The sequence below is a fragment of the Phasianus colchicus genome, chromosome 3 (genome assembly GCF_987193195.1).
Source record: "Phasianus colchicus chromosome 3, bPhaCol1.hap1.1, whole genome shotgun sequence".
In the NCBI taxonomy this organism is placed as follows: domain Eukaryota; kingdom Metazoa; phylum Chordata; class Aves; order Galliformes; family Phasianidae; genus Phasianus; species Phasianus colchicus.
In genome coordinates, this window is record NC_143438.1 from 46,627,025 (window position 1) to 46,641,910 (window position 14,886).

The 14,886-nt window shown below is 36.3% G+C and overlaps 1 protein-coding gene across 2 annotated transcripts in view; it reads left to right on the plus strand.

Moving 5' to 3' along the window:
- The window catches only part of DLGAP1 (DLG associated protein 1), a 374,951-nt gene that overhangs the window by 132,245 nt on the left and 227,820 nt on the right, over window positions 1–14,886 (plus strand). Inside the window, exon 3 of one of the 2 annotated variants that reach the window (XM_090137415.1) lies at window positions 10,857–10,967. The exons of the other annotated variant lie outside the window; for it this stretch is intronic. The gene's annotated coding sequence lies outside the window, so the exon portion shown is untranslated. The remainder of the gene's footprint in view (window positions 1–10,856; window positions 10,968–14,886) is intronic. 2 annotated transcript variants of the gene reach the window in all.

The window sequence follows — 14,886 nt, forward strand, 5'->3', positions numbered from 1 at the left end:
AAAGTTCTCCTGATTAGCTGAATTCCTTAATTTTCCTAAAGAAAAATATAGTTTAAAAACAGTGTTTGCATAGGTAGATATAATAAACCTGATTACAGTGTGGAAATTTAAAAAGGTTCTTACTTCATCTGATGTTCATTCAAATCTACAGTAAAAGTGGCAGCCAGGCTGAGCAGAGGTAGGCCAGCAGCAGAAATATAGAATCATTGAGGCTGGAAAAGACCACTAAGATCATCTATTCCGACCATCAGCTCATCACCACCATACCCACTAACCATGTTCCTGAGTGCCACATCCACATGGTGACTCCACCACTTCCAATGCCCAACGAATCTTTCTGAGAAGAAATTTTTCCTAACGTTCAACTTGAATGTGTCCCCTCTCCCACAGCACACCTTAAAACAATACCCTCTTGTCCTATTGCTGTTATCTGGGAAAAGTGTCTGACCTCCACCTTGCTATAGTCTCCTTTCAGGTACTTGTAGAGAGTGATAAGGTCTCCCATGAGCTTCCTGTTCTCCACACTGAACAATCCCAGCTCTCTCAGCCGCTCCCCAAAAGACTTGTGCTCCAGACCCCACACAGCTTCACTGTCCTTATCTGGACATGCTCCGGAGCCTCAGTGTCTTTCTTGTACTGAGGAGCCCAAAATTGAACACAGTTCTCAAATTGCAGCCTAACTAGGGCCAAGTGCAGAGGGATGACCACCTCCCTGCTCCTGCTGGCTATGCTGCACTACTGTCATGAGTCTGTAAGATTGTCTGGATGTATCTTGCTTATAAGAAAAAAAAACTTTGTTATGGTCAGTGTAGCAATATGGTCAGAATAGTCACTGCCTCAAGTGTACCAGCAGTTTAAAGATACTTAAATCTCTTTCAATTCTTTGTTCACGCTGAGCAAAATTAGTTCCTTACCAACAAATGTTTTTTGTTGCTTCATTTAAAAAAAAAAAAAAAAGTAATCAACTTATAGGTAATAACCGTGGATGTATCAGGAGCTTTACATATAAACTTACCATGTGTTATAGCACAGGCATGAAATTATTTTGTAGGCTAATAAGTTTTGTTGGCAAGACAATTACAACTTCTCTGGGTCTCTCTCTCTCTCTCTCTTTTTTTCTTTTTTTTTCTTTATCAGTAAACCGAGAACAAATGTACTTGGCTTACCCAGATCTAAAAGAAGAAAAAAGTAGCAAATTATCCCCGAACAAAAGGAATGTGCAATTGTGCAGGAAAGAACATGTGATCCCTAATGTGACTTGATAAATAAGATGGTTCAGTTTGGTGAGAATTCATGCAGCAGTAAAGTTTCTTCATTTTACCAGCCTGTGTAGCATAATGGAATGATAATGAGCTTTATACTGATACATTTATTTTTTTTTTCCATGTAGTATCTGTGTAATACCTGGAGTCTGGCTTGGCAAGTTTGAAGGTTTGAGATTACCTACAGCCAGTTGATGATGATGATTGAGCAAAATGTCATTGCACATTGCATGGAAAAACCATTACCTAGCCAGATATTATAACCATGGAAATTTGCAAGGATAGTCTTGACTAAATACCCAAAGTGATGCTTAGCTTTGGCCCCAAAGCAGGCATGGAATGGCATGGACCAAAGGAAATTAAAAACAGAACTTATTTTTCATCAGGAAATGGTGAAGAGAAATAAATGCATTTTGAAATATATTGCTAGTTTATCTGTTACAATGATTGAGTATGAATGATTGAGAGTATGAAAGCATTATAATTTGCAGATCTCTAAATGAGCTGCACAAGTACAGTCCTTTACTATACATTTCAACCAAACATGAAACGAAGAATTTCTCCCTGGAAAAACTGAATGCAGTTTTTTGGACATGGTGCATTTAAGCAGGTTTTGATGCAACACATTTGCTATCTAGGCTGAGAATAATTTTCTGACATTTCGAAGTGAAGGAAGTTTCAGTCATTATGTGATTTTTCCATCATAACAGAGGGGAAAATGTCATTCATCAGAAGAAGTAATATGGACTTTATCATGTGTTGTCTCTGGTTAAATCTTAAGAATTGCTCGAGCACAATGATATTGGTGTGAAAATAGATGTTAACTCTGTCGTAGCAAAAAGCTTCATTAATCAAACTGGATTATGTGATGTATAGATAGATCACATAAAATAATGTTTATATGGTATGCATTTTTACTTGCAATGAAACTTATTAAAATTGGATTCAGTATGTTCAAAATACAATAATATCATAAAAACTAGACTCATGAGAAAGCTAAAAATAATTCTTCCAAATGACACCTGTCATATAATGTGGCATTGAGTTGATCCATATTTGCTAGAGAAAATTTGTTAAGAGAAGTAGGACTTTATAGAGTGCAAACAAGAGCTGGGCTCATTTCAAATCCAGATCCTGGATAATGTATTATGAAGATTTCACTCAGTACTGTGAAAAACAATACATCTCAGATTCTGTTTCCTGTGGTTGTTTTTTTTTTTACTGCCTGTCTTTGAGGAAGAGAGGGCTGAAAACTTAAAGTGATTTAAAAATACAGCAATTCTTCTGGTGCCTCTGACATATTTGCTTCTATGCACATTCCCCGAAGTAAGAGCAAACTGATGCAACTGTGAGGAATATGGAGACAAGTATGATTTGGGAAGGAGCATTATATGTTTGTGGAAATGTCATTTGAGGGACACCAGCTTTTAAAAATTGGAAGAATTGTGTTAGCATTTCTGTTCTCTGCAGATATTTTGGGCAGAAATTGCATAAGATGTGCAACAGCACACGGAATTTAAAAAGGCTTTTTGTAACATTTCACTTGACTCTGAAGGTACATGTGAAAAAAAAAATATATAGCTACATATTCATAAATTGAGGAGGGGAGATGGACTGGCCAGTCTTCATAGAGTGTTTCTTACATTATTCTTTATAAAATGATTATATACTAAAATCTCTGTTTATTGCTTCCTTCCTTTGGAGAAAGAAGCAAGCTGATTGAGCTTGATTGTTAATGTATCATAAAAATTTCATGAAGCTATTTTATGTATTTTCTTCTTTTGCTCATGCCATTAATACAGTTGCAAGTGGGATTATATGAATGCATGCCAGATGCCAAGTCAATACATCTCTTGCATTTCATTAGCATTTTTGCATGGTAGTCTCAATGCTGGGGTGGTTAGCTACTTTTCCTGTGTATACAGTGTGTGGTGAGAGTTTCACTTCACTGGAAGTCTTGGTGTCTATCAGGTGTGAGCAAGGCAAGACAGGGACATCACAATACAATTAATGCAGCAGCTGTCTGGAGTATCATCATTTGTGTTGCATATGGCCTTTCTTTCCCTGTTCTTGCACTTGTGCTCAGATTTTTTCTTTCACTTCTTTAGAACAGTTAGTTTTCTGCTTTGTAACTATTCCTGTTTAAAATATAAAGATATTAGTGTGGGTGGTTCTGGTACATACGAATGTATATTTATTATATATATATATATATACACACATATATGTATATTTATTTATTGGCCTCTGTTTTATATTTCCTCCCACTTTTGAACCAGCTACTTCAAGCACATGCTGTGAAAAATCTCAGAGCAGGGCATCTTGGCTGAGCAGCTGTGGAAGTCTTTTCTCATTGCAAAACAGTTTTGAACATTAAAGCTTTATATAAGTGATTCTTTCACTTACACTAAAGAGAAAATTAAAACCATTTACCTCCAACCAGAAGAGACTGCAACACTTCCCGCTGGTGCTGATGCAGGAACATTTTGTAGAGAATATTTTATTCCTCATGTGGATGGATGTTGAGGGGAAAGCCTGTGCTTGGTTTTTTTCCTTTATGTCATGTACAGACTTACAACTCAGTTTCAAAGGCAATTAATATTTATGAGGCTAGGCTGAGAATAATAGAACTGCTGTGAGACAGCAAAATGTCTGCCATCCGCATGCTGCTATATAGTAGTATAAATACATATTTGAATTTGAATGAATTAAATTGTATTTAATCCTTTCTCTGTGAGCTTGTAAACAGATACCAGTGCATGTCAGCACTAGCATACATTATTGGCAAGTGACGTGCTGTCAGCATAATTTTAGACGTTTTATTTCTTGCATAGCACTTATCTGAAGTTATCAGGTCATTCAGGTTTTTTAACTTTTTATTGTTGTTTTGCTAGCTACTGAAATCAGAAGGTTTTCTTGGGATATGAATCATTTCTGGTTTGGATGCAGAAACCAGTAGATACTAATAGTAATTATCTATTGACTTCCAAAAGGAGCATAATTAAAACTCACACCTTTCAGAGCCCTTTAATTGGCATTGATTTTAATCCCTTATTGTTAAGTCTTTCAGATTGACTTCAGTTTAGAGTGAGGTATATTTGGAAGACCACATGGGTATAATTGGTGGCAAAAACAATCAGGTTAAATGTAGCAGGATGACTGAAGATACAAGCAACTTATTATTGATAACTCAGTGCTCCAGTTGTCCTGGGGAAAATAAACAATTTGCTCTGACTATGGACAAAATCTTAATGTGTTATTATTACTGCATATCACTAGCTAAGCTGTAGACACTGAAGTATTGCATTAATATTTGCTGTGCTTGAATTAGCTGAATTGGCAGTATATTGAAGTAAGGACTTCAGCTTTCATATTATTTACTTAATTATATTTGTAATTTACTGAGCCTCAGTACTCAGCATGATTTTTAATTGTCTGAGGGAGACTGTTAATTTTACAAATGAGGTGGAGTAAGTGTGTGTAATATTGGCTTTATGGAAGAAGGCTGATTTCTTTGTTCATTGCTAAGCTTTATGGTATTCCCATTACTAGCTCACAAGTATGGTTCTAATTAAAATTTTAGAAGTTCACTTGCCTGTAGCTGTTGTGCAATCCCTGTTTCTTTATATTATGTTATATATATATACTTATATAGTTTGTGTAGCAAATATATGAGGTTCCTGCCCAGCACTTAAAACATGAAAAATAATAATCGTTGGTACTGTTGCCTTAATATGCACTAAATTATGTTGTGAAAGAGGCCTCTACTGAACATCTGATGTTATCTGACACTTGCTATCCTGGGTATCCTCACTGAAAGGATGCACTATATGTAAAATTTCTCTAAGTAGATGTACGTAGTGGAACAGATTTAGGCTGTAACTGCTAGTTGGTGTCTTGATCTTTCTTAAAAATGGTTATTCAAGCATTGTCACTAGAAATTCCTTAATAAAAATAAGAGAACTGAAATAAATAAATACAGCAAGGGAAAAAAATATCAGGTAAAAATTTGATTCATTTCCTTTACAGTATATCCTTGTTAATTAAAAATAGTGTGTATCAGCAGGACCCTAGGAACATAAAAAGGCATCATGTGGGAAAGAAACCAAGTGGCTTTCTGTGTAATAAGAAGTTGAAGGCCTGCCCTTCATTTCCGTACTGAGTATTAGTTTAGTGATAATGGTAGCACTGCAAACTGACATTCTTCACAGGAGTGGTACAGAAGTGATTAGATGCTATTTCTTAGAATTACGGAAACAGCATAATCTGCGCAAGAAGGGTTCACAGTGGGTCATTTAGTTGAATCCCTTGCTCAAGCAGGGCTAGCGTCACAATTAGATCGAGCTGCAGAGTACCTTGTTCAACTGAGTGTTCAGTAGTACTGGGGATGGAGATACTCTAGCCTTCCTGACCACCTTCACTATGTCTGCTTTTATTCCCGTGCTTTGTACTTTTTCCAGGTCCTTTCTGGCCAAGCCTAGCTAGAGCCAGGTAGTGGAAGTTAAATTTGTCATGGTTTTAGTTTTCTTTCTGTAAATATTCTTGTGTACTGTGACTCGGCCATTTGACTCATTATGTGCTGACACTGAACCAGAAACTCACGGGTTTAGAATACATCTAATTCCTGCAATGGTGGTGACTGCATGCTTTGAAGCAGCTTCAGGTCAATCTCTTGAGTAAAAAGTCACTTTGTAATGCTCTCTTCTTTTAAAAAATCAGAAGTGATCAGATAACCTACAGTTTGAACTCTTCTACTTCAGTTAAACATCACAAGAAGCCAGCATGGCTTTATGAAAGGTAGATTCAGAGTGACTAACCTGATCTTCTATGACAAGAAGACCTACTTAGTAGATGAGAGAAAGGCTGTAGATGTTATCTACCTGGGTTTTAGTAAAGATTTTGACATTGTTTCCAGCAGTATTTTCCTGGAGAAACTGTCTGCTTGTGGCTTGGATAAATGTATGGTTTTCTGGTTGAAGAACCCAGCTGGATGTGCAGGTTCAAAGGCATAGTGAATGGAGTTCAATCCAATTGGTGGCCAGGGTCAAGTGTCATTCCCCAAAGCTCAGCATTGAAGCCAATTTTGGTTAACGTTTTTATCAGTGAGGGGATCCAGTGCAAACTCAGCAATTTTGAGGATGATTCCAAGTTAGGCAGCAGTTAATCTGCTTGAGGGTATGAACGGCTCTGCAGAAGAATCTGAATAGTCTGGATCAGTTAACTGAATCCAATCATGTGACATTCAGTAAGGCTAAGTGCTAGGTCTTGCACTTGGGTCATAATGACCCTGTGCAGTAGCATAGCCTAGGGCCAAAAAGAAGAATGTAGCAGAAAAAGATGGTCAGCATCTGGATACATATGGCCAAAAAGGTCAATGGCATTCTGGCCTGCAGGATGCATTGTGTGACCAGCAGGACTAGGAAAGTGTTCCCCTATAGATGGCACCGGTGAGACCAAACCTTGAATATTTGTTCTGTTTTGGGCCCATCACTACAAGGCAGATACTGAGTTTCTTGAATATGTGCTGAGAAGAGCAACAAAACAGGTGAAGGGACTAGTAAACAGAATGTATGTAGAGTAACTGAGGGAATTTGGGATGTTTAGTCTGGAGAAGAGGAGGCTGAGTGTTGACCTCATCACTCCCTACAGCTATCTGAAAGGACATTGAAGCAAAAAGGGTGTTGGTCTCCTTTTTGGTTGGCAAATGATAACATATAAAGAAATGGCCTCGAGTTGTGTCAGGGTAGCTTTAGACTGAAAGATTTTTTTCAGAGAGAAGATGGTCTAGCATTGGAATAGGATGCCCAGGGAAGTGGTGGATTCCCCATCGCTTGGAAATACCTGAAGTGTGGACATGGTAATAAGGGTATGTTTTAGTGATGCAACTCAGTAAGTTGGGTTGATGAGCCAGATGATCTTAGTGGTCTTTTCCAACCTAAATGATTCTATGATTCTTTGATCATTATATCTAAAAATCAACGTGTGAATACTCTCCACCTTCTATTTCAGTAGCTTTCTTTTTCCTGTATGCCAGATGGAGAAGTCAATGTGCACAACCTGTTTGTTGTACCATAAAAAGATCATGAAAATGACTGTATTATCAAGGTCAGGGGTCTATTTGTTCCATGTCCTATTTCTTACAGTGTTTCAGAAACCAAATTAAGGAATATAAGAACGTGGTAAATGTATGTTCTAAACATCCATCCCTCTCAAACTACAGATCTTTGCGAGCTGGATGTTGTTAACATTTACATTTAGATAAATTCCCCCATCTGTCCAGGCTGATCTTGAATTCATTATTTGATGTCCATGACATCCGGGTGTGGTATAAATACACATTGTAGGAAGAACCACCTCCCTTTGTTCATGTGTTTTGTTTTGTTTTCTTCATTTTGCAAATATGATCTTGTCAGTTTCATCTGGCGCACTGCGCAGAACAAGGCAGTGAAAAACACAGCCTTCTCCATAATAATTATGATTTTATAGTCTTCCACAATTCACTTCTCTCTTTGATTAAACAAATAATCTGAGACTTATTTGTCCCTTGTGTGGGGGTCATTCTGTGCATTGCTTTATCATCTTATTTTCTGTGAGCCTTTTCTAGTTGCATCTCTCTGACTGAAATACAAATAAATGGGGAAGGTGGGCAAGGAAGACTAACATGCATAGATATGCACAAGTGAGATGATGAATTAAGCAAATTTTAAAACTATCAAGGCAGTATTGATTTAGCTCAGGCAGTGGACTTGGATAGTATTGTATTTAATACAGAAATACACTACTCTGTGACCACCTTTGAAAACTGCATCATGTTTAGAATGCACCTGTATTTGCAGAAACTTCTTGCACTTTGCTTCTTCTGCAGTTTAGGCAATAACTTATAGTTCCACTAACACCTGTGTAATGCAGGTGATTCCATTTCCTGGCCTCATTCTCTCTGTTAACACTAACCATATCTGACAAGTAAAAAATTCGTTTACCCAGGAGAGTGTTTTCAGACAAGAGAAATGCATCTGTGGTAAGGTTCTCACACACACGTCTTCAAACAGGGAAGTTTCCATGTGTTCACTGTAGTCCTTACAACTGAAGGATCCACATAAACACCTGCTTAATTTGATCCTCTAGAGATTTATCTTAGAAAGCTCCCCAAGGGGACTTTTTTATGGAAAAATCAATATTATTTACTTGTTACAATTAAATATCCTCTGTCAATTTTATACTCTCAGGGAAAATCTAGAATTATTATGATGTAGTCAATAGAATAGTTAAATTAAAGCCCTTTCTCGAAAGACATTCTGTTGCCTGGAAATCAATGCATTTCTGAAATGATTTAAAAGTAATTTCTGGTTCTGCATCTCCCTTTGATCCTGTTGCCCTTCTAACTGGTTTTACCATCACATTTTCCTGTTTAAAACATATTCTTTTTTCCCTTCTGACAAGCAAACCTGCGCAGCCAAGAAAGAAAAATACCTTTAAGATAAACTGTACATAGAGATCTGGAAAGCTAGCTTTAGGCTTATAAAAATACACGGAAAATGGTTATATGCCTCAAGAGAGAGACCTTCCCTCAAAGCCAACTGTACACAGAGTGCTGTCATTGGAGAATTAGTAGAAAGTATTTCTATTCTGGCATAAATTATAAAGACTGAACCGGTGTCAGAAATTTTTGTCTCTTGGAAATGAGTCTTGTGGTGAATAAAAGGGAAGTAGCAAAGTTCAGGCTTCAGGCCTTATCATCATTTTCTGCTTTTGAGGTTAAGGCATTCCCAGAAATAAACTTATCTTTTGAATAGAACATGCATGTCCAACTCGTGACCCATGGATCACATGCAGCCCTGGGCAGACAATAGTGTAGAGCCACACGATCATAAACTTTTAAGTCATTTTACAATTTTTAGAGATATTTTTCATGAGCTAATTACATGTAGCTCAAGTGTGGACTAGATAGGCGAGAATACTGTGGAGGGGAGGGTGCAGTGCAGCGCTAACTCTATCTGCCTCTCGCCACACGCATGTGTTGTACATTACATGTGCTTGTACCGCTGGGCAAGTAAAATCCAGTGATTAGCAGTAATATTTCAACCCACCTACACGTGTGTGTCTGTGAAGAGATGCAGTTTTTGTTATTAAGCAGATATGTTTTATTTAATTATTAAACTTGGGCTTGTGATAGTTTTCTAAAATAAGTTAATAAGTTAACACATTCATTAGTTTCACAAAAAACAAGGTTTTTATGTTTTAATAAAAATATTTTTTAAAAGAGAAATAAGTTTTCCTTCTTATATACCTTAATTATACTTTATATGCAACCCAAGACAATTCCTCTTCACACACTGTTGCCCAGGCAAGTCAAAAGGAGGTTACTTATCTTGTTCTCTTAGTAATTTTTTGAAAGAACTTCATCCAAATTTAGTTGCTTTTCTAAGATGCTCATCTCATTTCCAAAGGAGTTGATTTGAGAAAATTTTATGGACCATGGGAAGTGAATCTTCACACTCTCCGATTGGGCTGATCTTTTCTAAATTTATAAATGTGAGTTTATAATACTCACAGGTTATTTTTACTTACTTGCTTTTCTGACAGCCATTCCCAGAGGTATGGTCCAATGTGTGTAATGGTTTTTCTTTGAATGAGCACCTAGAGTGTAAAATAGCATAGGAGTTTTCAACACGTTGAATAAATTGTACTGATCAAACTTCAGCGTAGAAGTTTGTGTCAGTTACACACTTAGCATTATGTTTATTCTCTCCTTAAGTTTATTTTCCAGTAAAAGTTTCACTGATGCTTTTCACTGCATTTATAATAAAAGGGATTTGATCTTATTCTGACTTGTACTTTTGAATTGCTCAAACTAAAATAAATTGATAAGACAGGCTAGACCTTTAAGTGATGAGAAAACTTAAGATAATGCCATAACTCATAGAACTCAAACACAGAGCACATTTATTTCTGTTAGTTTCAATGTACTTGAGAATTTAGAAGGGAAAAATATTTATATCGCTTTCTTTACCAGAGAAAGAAAATGGCTTGGAAATAAGTATTTTTGATGTATGTCTTTTTCAAAAATGTATATATTTAAATGTGCAGTAATTTGTTGTTGCAATTTTGTCAGCCACTCAAAGGATGCTGTTGAAGCAGTGCCATATATATAGCTGCATTCTGTGGGGTGTTAGATCAACATTCTCTCCCCGATAGAGGTAGCAGAACTCCATGGTGTAGTTGTTCTGTTAGAAAGGCTGTGGTAGACTAGGGGAGGTGTTCTTACGAAGAGTCAGATTTTGGAAGGCAAACACATGTATCTATTCTTGTCTTTTCCTGTCAGAGTCAGAAAAGTATGTATATGTTGTGCAAGGAGAAAGAAGCATGAGATGGCACCACAAATGCAGCATTATGCATTGTAAATACTCTTTTTTATTCATTCTTTTCCCTGTAAGGAGGATTGGTGCCAAGTAAAAATTTTGCCACAGTGCATCAATATAAAAGCCTCTCAACACTGCTGTGATTTTTATTGAATACAGAGCTTCTTGCAATGTTAATAATTTCATGTTGTCTCAGGCTAGTAGTTTTAACTGCTACACTTTGATTATGTTTCAGAACAGTCGAGCATCAAATATTGAAACTGACGTCTGAATTAAAGACTGTGCAAAAATTCTCTTCCCTCTTTAACTATTGAAACAAACTAAAATGGAAATCTGACTAAAGGAGGTGAGTCTTTTCTTCTTACTCTCTGATAGTTCTCCTTGATCTGTCTGCATCATTTATTCACTCTTCTCCAGATTTGCGTGTAAAAGACAAGAAGGCAAATGATTGCAAGTTGTGAACTGTACTAATGGAGATGAAGACAGCTTCATAACTTGATATTTTGGCTTAGAAAAACACATACATGATAACCCACCTTTGTACACATGGAGATCTGCAGGCTGCACAGAGTTAATATCAGGTGTATTGGAACGTTGTGGTGCCTTTGTAAACTGCATTTTTGTGAGTCTGACATTAACAGAGAAATGTAGCATACAAACTAAAAGGTTTAGTAGGGCCCCATATGGATAGATGTATGAGTTATGGAATGAGTTTAAAGAGTATGAGAGAAGGGATTGATTTGGTCTGGGGGAATATAAAGAGAATCAGAGCAAAAAAAAAAAATAGAGAAGGAATCATAGGGAGTTATAGCAGCTGGGAAGCAATGTAGAAATGGCCTAGGGAAGCTCTAGTAGAGACACTTTTTTTCATGTCTTCAACAGCCTTATACTTTATTTTATTTTATTTTGTAACACTACAACCTGCTGCAAGCTAGACTGATCTGGTAGACATTCTGAAGCTATTTAGCTATTTGCAGTTTAAACCACATCTGGTAGTTACTAACCCTGGAGGTGGCTTCGTGCTATACAGTTGTTAAAAAAAAAAAAAAGAAGAACTTGTGGGTTGAGATAAAACTATTTGCTAAGATAGAGAAAATGAAAAAAGTATAATAATTATGACAAATATTTATATGTGTGTGTATGTGTATATATGTAATATGTGTATAACAGACAGTTGCTCACCATACCACCCCTGATGCTCAGATAGCCCCTCAGCACCAGGAGACAGGAAGATGAACTCTCAAAACCCCTTCTGCTTGATGTGATATGGTATGTGATATCCCTTTAGCCAGTTTAAGTCAGCTGTCCTAATTCTGTTCCTTCCCAATTCCTTGGGCTCTTCACTAAGAATTGCTTAGGAGCAGCTATAAACATTGGTGTGTTTTTAACATTGTTTTTCTCCTAGAAGCAAAGCATAGCACCATACCAGACATTCTAAAGAAAATAATTTAGTCCCAGTTGAAACTAAGACATCAATTTATTTTACTATTATTGTCATGCATATTTTATTATATACTTTATTATGAATATATCAGGATTAGTTATATTATGATATTCTATTCTTATTTTTTAATTTCCTTGAGTGGACAGTAAATTTAAGTCACTAAACGCAGTGTTTTACATCTCTGAAATATCCTTTGCTTCACTTAAGAGTGATATTTACTCACTGTTTTCCATTCACTTAACAAATTTCAAAGGAAACTCTAACAAGAAAAGAAAAATTACAATTATTTTCTAATCTAATTATGCAGCAATAACAATTACATTTTATTTTAGTAAGCTTGCTGTAAGAGGAAAAAACACTGATGCTGCTGCAACATTTCTAAAAGCACAAAATTCTATCCATTATGATTTATTGTACATAATAAACATATACACGTACATATGATTCTATGGCATATATGCAGCATATATGTATGTATTTCTGTATTACAGGCATGTATTTATACAAAGTCAATATGCTAAAAAATATTGAACGTATTCTTTGGGTAATAGGACTTAGCATGCATAGGAAATAGCATGCATTTTTCTGACTATCTAGACTAATTAGGTCAGCTGAGCTACATTTGCTTCATTTTATTCTTCCCTAAAAATCTAGAATCTTGTTGAAATGATTTTATAATGTCTGAAATTACGTGATTTTTCTTCAAGCGGAAGTTGCATTCTTAGCTTAGGAATTTCTTTTTCACAATAATCCATTTACTTATTACTTACATATATTTATATAAATTGCTGGACATTATTAGACACACACACTCTCAAAAAAAAAGTCTTTCCCCTTAGTTCCTTGTGGCTTTAACAAAATAAAGTCCTTCATCTAGTTGAAGTTCTTTTAAGAACTGGAATCTAGTATGTGACAATGATGTTCCTCATGTTGTCAAGAACATAATGCAATGAGTTGGGACCCAAGGGTTATAGAAAATGTGGTTCCATCAGGCTGGTGGGGTTTCTTTGGGCCCTATTTTAGGGCCAGTTCTCTTCAGCGTTTTCATAAATTACTTTGGTACAGAATTCGAGTGCTTAGTAAGTAAATTTGCAGATGCCAATAAGGTGGGAGGAGTTCTTGAATTCCTCAAGAGTAGAGAGGCCTTGCCGAGAGATGTTGGCAAATCAGAGGACTGGGCAATCACCGATTGCATGAAATTGAATAAAAACGAGTGCTAGATTCTGTACCTGACTACCCTGACTTTGTGTACAGACTGGAGGACGAGAGGCTGGAGAACAGCCTGCAGAAAGGGATCTGGGGGTTCTGCTCAACAGCAAGTTGAATCTGAGTCAGCAGCATGCCCTGGGAGCCAGTAAGGCTGATGGCACTCTATTTCATTGTTTTGTATTATTGATTGAGTGAAAGAAGTATGGGCATGGCACAGGGCAGTGGGCATAGCCCTGAGCTACCAGAACTCAAGGAGCATTGGGACACTGCTCTCAGGTGTGGGGTTTAATGTTAGAGTGGTCCTGTGAATTGAACTTGATTATTCTTATGGGTCCCTTCCAGCTCTTGATATTCTGTGATTCACAATGTTTAGTGTTTCCTAGGATTGTGCTTAACTTTGCACCTAGATTTGAGCATACATCTTTTCTGAGGGGTGAAACAGTTTTAAATGATGCTGTAAAAACAGTACTAAAGCTGTATAGTTACCTCTGTGAAAATTAGAAAATGCTAGAATACACGTTGGCAGTTCATGCACACCATGACAAGTTTCTTTCTAACAACTTTTTTTTTTCCCACTGTTTTACTTGAAGTTCACCTTAGTACCGGTGGGCTTCCTGGGGAATGCATATCAGTTCATTTCATTTTATGAATCAAGCCTTTTTGCTTGGGGCCAAAAGGGTGCAGAACAAATTATTTAACAGAGGAATAGGCAATAAAGCTGTAAGTTACTGAAGAATGTATTTTGACTAATGACACATTAATTAGAAAGAACAGGGGGTGGTCCATTTACTTTCATAAGGAACATATCGCTGATATATGTTGCTCTACGTCTGTGAAATTTGTTTAAAAGAAATTAAATGGAAATTAAATATGCCATTAAATGGCAACGTGTTTGTCAGCAGCAAGAGGATGGATAGGCTTTGAAAAAAAATAGAGGAAGAGAATCTAAATGAAATATTTGAACAACACAAAGAAACTGTAATGAGACAGAATAAAATGAATATAATTGATCATCTACAGAGAGAATTCATAAAAGATGTGAATCTTAAGGTCTTCTTGTCTTACTAAATGATAGTGTATTGGATGCTTTGTTATTAACTATGCAGTTGTCTTAGGCTCTTCAAAATACTGTTCCTTCAGAAAAAAAGAACAAATGACATTAAGAACAAATTACCAGTTAAAAGATATGATGGTCTTTGATGCAGTACAAGAGAAGGCATAAGGTATTTTACTAATAATGCCAGTTTAAATGTAACAGCTGTAACGAGGGAAAAAATGAGAAGTACTGCTTCAGGTAAAGTACACTGAGAAGGCAGAAAAGTTTAGAATTAGGCAAAGGTAATGAAATCAAGTACAAATAAAATCGGCTTTCAGGGGCTAATTATGGTTGTTGGGGTTTTGTTTGTTGTTGTTGTTGTTGTATTTTTTGTTGTTTTTCAAATGTAGACAACACTTTTCATTATAACTTGAATGGCAGTTCCGTGTAAATCAGAGAATATAAAGAATGATATAAAGGGGCAAGTCATATTGTCTATTAGATAAAATACAAAATTTCAAATGAAAATGCATTAGGTAATTCATTCCCTTCTCTAATTATGTAAAATGTATCAGC